Below are 7,056 nucleotides of genomic sequence, written 5' to 3'. Positions count from 1 at the left end.
TCGGGGTGCACGTATCCCTTCGGATCCCTACATTTGTATCTTTGGGGTAAATACCCAGTAGTGCAATTGCTGGATCGTATGGTAGCTCTATTTTCAACTTTTTGAGGAACCTCTATACTGTTTTCCAGAGTGGATGAACCTTCATTCTTAAAGTTATTTCATTGGCTGCTAATGGCTCTAGCCATCATGGCCATATTCCGGAATAAAGTAAGAAGAGGAAAAAAGGGCAAATATGTACCATTTCAGTTGTATTTCCTCCATCTAAGGAGCCTTCGTAGAAATTCTACCAACTTCTGCTTATTTCTCAATGGCCAAACTTGTTACAAAGCCATGCCTACCCACAGGGTTGTTAGAAAATACAGGCTTTTAGTTGGGCACATTGCACTGTCCTTTAATACAGGCAGTGATAAGGAAGAATGAGTTAATGGATATGGAGGTGGCAATTAACAGTCTCCTCTACAGATACCTTCTTCCTTGTCTTCATCTGCCTAAATTCTATCTGTCCTCCAAATTCAGTTTATGGTCCATCTTTTCATGAAGGCTTCTCAACTACTTCAGTTGTGTAACTCTACCTTTATCTCCTGTTGGACTCTATCTCCTGTTGGACTCTGAATTATAAATTTATTTCATAATTATCTAGGTCAAGAGCAAACCCTTGTTTCACCCACCAGACTGAAAGTCCCTGGACATAGAAACTGTGTTAAATGCCTTTGTACCTTCTTAAAGCATACATCCACCTTCTGCATAAGCAGATGTTCAGGAACACTTGAAGAAAGAGGGCATTACAACAGCCCTGACTTTATATTAAGAGGCTATATGGGAACATGAGAGTTTGTATAGAATGATTGGGATGTGGTGAGTTTCTATCTTAGCCTTCCATGATTCAGAATTTCTGCTGATTGTTTCATAAATGCAAATACCGTATATGGCCAAGAATAGGCCTTGGAAAATGTTGCTCTGTTTTGATCAGATAACTAAAGTCATAGAATTTTTTTTCTATGCATATAGAAAAGAAGATATGCATATTATGTGCAGGTTATTATGTTATTTTCCTGTAGAAACTTGTTCAGAGCTGAGTGTAAGTGATTCTTACTTCTGCTATGAATTACAAAATTTGTTCCTTTTTAAATTTTTTTTGCCTACATTTACACAGCTATTTCAGAGTTATTTAAGATGATGGGGAAGTGTGGGTAGATGGAATATTAATTTTATTTAATCATGAGCTTTTTTTTTTTTTAATGGGCTCCATGGTAGGCCTGAGCTCACCACCCTGAGATCAAGACCTGAGCTGAGATCAAGATTTGGATGCCTAACCGACTGAGCCACCTAAGCACCCCAAGTTTGTTGTTGTTGTTTTTTTAATGCTCTCAAACCTCTACTAAAGGCAAGCAGAATTGAATTTAATCAGATTAAGTTAATTGGACTAGATTATTGACATAAGTGATAGAGCAATTATTTCTGATGCTCTCTGTAACAATTTTATTGTTTCTTTAACAAGGCAAAATTTCAAAAGATTAACTCTAGCTGTTTAAATGATAAAAAGGATCTGTTAGCTCCTGGAGAAATACCCAGAGATTTTAGAAGAGGAAGATAATCAATGTATAGCCAAAACCTTAAAAATTTAGGTTTTAGGGGCGCCTGGGTGGCTCAGTTGGTTAAGCGGCTGCCTTCAGCTCGGGTCATGATCTCAGGGTCCTGGGATCGAGCCCCGCATCGGGCTCCCTGCTCAGAGGGAAGCCTGCTTCTCTCTTTCCCATTCCCCCTGCTTGTGTTCCCTCTCTCGCTGTGTCTCTCTCTGTCAAATAAATAAATAAAATCTTAAAAAAAAAAAATTTAGGTTTTAATGCTTTGGCAGACTCTTTAGATCCAACCCTGAGGGTAAATGTAATGTCTCATTACTTTTAATCAATTTTAATATAGTAGAAAAATTAATTGGTGTTAATGAAGTATCTCATATATAGAGTTATCAACTGAACGTATTTACTGATTCTAATTTATAATATAACAGATTTGAGACTAGTTATTGGTAACCTGTTACCAAAATTTGAAGTATATTAGAACTAGAAAATTTGTATGGACACTTTCTGGAAGAGATTAAATATCAAATGATTTCCAGATGACACTTCGAAGCCTCTTAGTAACAAGAATTAATCCTCTACTTGATTCTGGTACTATGCATATCTATAAATTGTAGTGAGAGCTAAGAATAGTCTTTAATAGGCTACTAACTTCCAATTCCAGGATGTACTTTGTTTTTAACATTAATATCTACCTTTTTATTTATCCCAAAATGATGTTTTAGGTGATAAAACTCATCTTACTTAAATATTACACTATTTAACAACATGATAAAAATGCCTTAGGCGTGGATGTGCTCAGTAAATATTTATTAAATGTTTATTCAGTTTTGTGTTTGAGGTGATTTCAGATAAAACTCTATATTAAAATAATAGCAGATAACAAGAGATGATAAGATAAAGAATACATATTGTAGTGATACCAGACCAGCTTGGTTTCCACTATGATACATGGGCCATTACTTGATATGAGATGAGAGAAAAGACCCAGATTCCAAGGTCCAGGATTTTATTTCTGACACGTGGCAAGTAATGACAACAATCATTGTATTTTTCAAATTAGTGTGATTTTGCAGCTTCTTTTTACTGTGTCTTTACATGTTGTATTTACATAAAATTTTAGATTTTGTATAATGTCATTTGAAACTGTTTCATCAAAAAGGTCAACTACAAGCTTGTGGAATGTGCCCTTTCTTTTTCTTTCTTTATTTTTTTAAGATTTTATTTATTTATTTGAGAGAAAGTGAATGAGACAGAGCATGAACTGGGGAAGGAGGGGCAAAGGGAGAGGGAGAAGCAGACTCCCCACTTAGAGCAGAGAGTCTGATGTGGGGCTCGATCCCAAGACCCTGGGATCATGACCTGAGCTGAAGGCAGACACTTAACTGACTGAGCCACCCAGGCGCCCTGTGACTTTTTATCTAACATATAAACCATCACTGCCTCCCTCAGATTTGATGGAGCCCTGACAAAATTCCAGATCAAGCTGGTGTCCTATCCCCACATTCACTTCCCTCTGCTCATCTATGCCCATCATCTCTGCTGAGAAAGCCTACCATGAACAGCTTTTTGTAACAGAGATCACCAATGCATGCTTTGAGCCGGTCAACCAGATGGTGAAATGTGACTCTCGCCATGGTAAATACATGGCTTGTTGCCTGTTGTACTGTGGCGATGTTGTTCTCAAAGCTGTCGGTGGCGCCATTGCTACCATCAAAACCAAGTACAGCATCCAGTTTATGGACTGGTACCCTACTAGCTTCAAAGTTGGTATTAATTACCAGCCTCCCACTATGGTATCTTGTGGAGACCTGGCCAAAGTACAGTGAGCTGGGTGCATGCTGAACACCACCTCAGCCACTGCTGGGGACTGGGCTCACCTGGACCATAAGTTTGACGTGCATATGCCAGGTGTGCCTTTGTTCACTTGTATGTGGGTGAGGGTATGGAGGAAGAAGCGTTTTCTGAGACCTGGGAGGACATGGCTACCCTTGAGAAGGACTACGAAGAGGTTGGTATGGATTCTGTTGAATAAGAGCATGTAGAAGAAGGAGAGGAATACTAATTACTATTCCTTTCAGCCTTGCAGCATGTGACACTCAGAACTTTAGCTTTAACATTAGCTGACAGGCATTGAAGCTTTCTGGTTAGATTGTCTTCATCACGCATGAGTGGGGAGAGGGGCAGAGGGAGAGGGTTAGAGAGAATCCCCAGGCAGACTCCCTGGTGAGTATGGAGCCCAACGTGGGGCTTGATCCCAGGACCCTGAGATCATGACCAAGCCAAAATCAAGAGTTGGCCACTTAACTGACTGAGGTACCCAGGCGCCCCTAGATTGTTTTCACTTTTAACTGTGATCATGTCTTTTCCATGTGTATATGTAAGATTTTTCCATCATGTCTCAAAGTAAAGGCTTTAAGAAAAAAAAAAAACTGTGGTTACTTTGATTGAGTCACATAGACATCTTTGAGTTGCATTAGCCTAGAGGAGCTTCCAGATATTGCCTATGATAACAGAAAAACTTGTATGTAGATGTATATATGTACAGGGAAATTTGGTGGTCTAAACTGGGAGTTCATATCTAGGTGGATATGACTGGATAAGAAAGATAATACTGATTGTGCATTCTTTGTTCTTTGATTGCTAGTAATACAAACTGTCACCATCCAATTTAGGCATTTTTTGAAAGTTAACTTTTTCTAAAGTGATCAGTCAATTTTGTCTTGGATTTACATGGAAGAGTTGTGGGAAAATGGGCTAAAACATTTAAACCGAAGAGAAAGATGTGCAGAATCCATAGACAGTTGTGTGCTGGACTCCCACTATCTTAGTTGTTCTTAAACAAATTTATTTAAAATTGAAAAATATTGCTTAACAAATGAGAATAAAATATATCCATGTAGGAAGTCAGAACCTGATTTTCTGTTTTTCCTAAAGCAGGAGGAGCAGTTCCTCACTTCACTATGGATCACAAGACACACATATTCTTCATTATTCCTACGTAAGTTATAATTCTTCTAATCAGTTCACTCTAGCATGTCTCTGGAAGGGGACCTGAGCAAAGAGGGTGGATAGGTAGGTATGTTTTCCTATCTCCTGCCTATCATATAGCAAGCAGATAGTATTAAAATTCTTTGACTAGTCATCATCATTTTGATGTGATATAAGCATGGGTCCTAGCGATGAATGTGTGTGAGACATTCTCACATGTCCTCAAAGGTAGTAGATGGTTTTCTCCTGTGTCCAAAGAATGTAACTAGAGAATGATGAATCATTGACTTTTTTCCTTCTTGGCCTTTTTATTTTCATCATCAGGAAAAGATATATTAATATCTATCTATATGTGAAGCTAGGCTGACATGGCATTACTAACTTCTTGGAATTCAGTTATGCAAAACTTTTTCTGTACTTATGAAATACCAAATAATTAGAAAACTAAAAAGGATGTTTCACTCAGCCTTACTTTCCATTTTTCAGAAAGAAAACCCTCCCTCCAGGCCAAAATGTAAAACAATATTTCTTTTCTGAAGTAATGACTTCAGTAATCAGGCATTCTCCCGAATCATTCCTCTGAATGTTTACCATACCTAATCTTCAGAGATTCAAAGTTCTGGGTGTAGCATAATCTAGGCGAAGAAGAGAAAGAATACAAATGATATCCTCTTTGTTTTGGTAACAGGCTCTTCACTCTCTTGACAAAAGATGGTGCTCTGAATCCTGCAGTGAGCTCCCTGATGTGGGTAATAATGAGTCAGCAGCAGTGATTGTTGCCTCAAGTCTTGGCAAAACCAATGCTTCCTACCAGTGCATGGAGAAAGTGCTGAAGGAGAGCAATGAAGGGATGGTTGTCTATGTTGCACCAACAAAGTTAGCACTCAAGTGACTTGAATTCTCTTTCATTCCTGAATCTCTCCTTTAAAAATAATGCACATGGCCACGTGGTAGATTTAGTTCACTTTATTTTTTAAGTTGCATTTTCTCTTTCAGTTTCAAAGGCTGTAATATCACTTTCCTTAGAACTAGGAATAAGAAAAAGCCTTCAGATCTTGAGGTCTGCTCTCAGATTAGGCTTTATGCTTAGATTCAGAGAAGCATCTGCCTTTACTGACTCACACCTTCTCTTTATGCTTGATCATGTGGGAAGTTTTTTCTGATGGGTGGGGATCTTTTCCTGGATTTTCCTTTGGATGAAGCCATGTTTATCTTCATTTTACTGTTAACTAAATGTTACCACTTAATCCTATTTGTTTAGTCAAGTAACACAAATATAGCTATTTAATACTGAGGGATAGGAAAGGCATTAAGCTTTCTAGGCTCATCGAATAATACACTGGCAGACAAAGTCTATTGTCCTTTGAGGTTTTTACGTCTGTTCTCTCTTAAGTGACTAGTGGGTCTTTTTTCTTGTCAGTCAGACCCTTGGCAGCACTGTTGAGAATCATTTTACCAAAAAGTTAACCATGTAGCAGAGCTCTGTGTGGTGTTTTCACAAGAGATTACCATTATAACACCCTAAACTGTCAGGTATGGCATATTAATGAATTTATAATTAAATTATACAACAGTACTTGTATATATCTCTTTTATTGGGAATCTGCAGAGTTACAAATCCTTGTGGAAATACTTTCATTGAATTTATAAGAAATGTAATTGTTGGGAAAAGTTAAGGTTGTTCTGCTCTAAAGAGTGAGAACTAGGATCATCATTCCCTAAGGACACTTACATGAAATTTCAACTGATAGGTTATTATATCTCATTCTAATTTGTAAAGGGATTCAAGTAGATTTAACAAACCTGAAACATTATAAAATGACTACCCAAGTTCTTTTTTCCATTCAAAATTCTTATTCTCATAAATAATATTTAAGAATATTCATAATAAACTTGATTAAAAATAATTGTGTTTCTGTTGTTACGTAAATCATATTTTTTTCCCTTACTGAACTTAGAAGTAAACAATTAAGACTAAGCAAAATGTAGAGCATAAGCTTTTCCAGTTTCATTAATCTAAATGCTCTTAAATAGGACTTAAATTACAAATATCAAAGATATACTTGATCTGAATAAAACTTCCCTCAACAGCAATACTCTATGCTAATTTTTTTATTATGTTATGTTAATCACCATACATTACATCATTAGTTTTTGATGTAGTGTTCCATGATTCATTATTTGTGTATAACACCCAGTGCTCCATTCAGTACATGCCCTCTTTAATACCCATCACCAGGCTAACCCATTCCCCCACACCTCAGTTTGTTTCTCAGAGCCCATAGTCTCTCATGGTTCGTCTCCCCCTCCGAATTCCCCCTCTTCATTTCTCCCTTCCTACTATCTTTTTTTTAACATATAGTGTATTATTTGTTTCAGAGGTACAGGTCTGGGATTCAACAGTCTTACACAATTCACAGCACTCACCATAGCACATACCCTCCCCAATGTCTATCACCCAGCAACCCCATCTCTCCCAAACCCCCAC

The 7,056-nt window shown here is 37.5% G+C and overlaps 1 long non-coding RNA gene and 1 pseudogene across 1 annotated transcript; both read left to right on the top strand.

The window, feature by feature from the left end:
- The first annotated feature begins 2,551 nt into the window (after positions 1-2,551).
- LOC102733122 (tubulin alpha chain pseudogene) lies at positions 2,552-4,462 on the top strand (annotated as a pseudogene).
- Positions 4,463-4,516: 54 nt separating this feature from the next.
- Positions 4,517-6,142, top strand: LOC145720071 (uncharacterized). Its single transcript, XR_014142789.1, has 2 exons — positions 4,517-4,578; positions 5,257-6,142. It is a non-coding gene; the product is annotated as an uncharacterized LOC145720071 (long non-coding RNA).
- Positions 6,143-7,056: the final 914 nt, after the last annotated feature.

This window comes from Leptonychotes weddellii, unplaced genomic scaffold (assembly GCF_054177405.1).
Source record: "Leptonychotes weddellii isolate Sample4059 unplaced genomic scaffold, ASM5417740v2 HiC_scaffold_9810, whole genome shotgun sequence".
Taxonomy (NCBI): Eukaryota; Metazoa; Chordata; class Mammalia; order Carnivora; family Phocidae; genus Leptonychotes; species Leptonychotes weddellii.
Note: the sequence above shows the minus strand (reverse complement) of the source record. Positions and strands in the feature narration are given on the sequence as shown.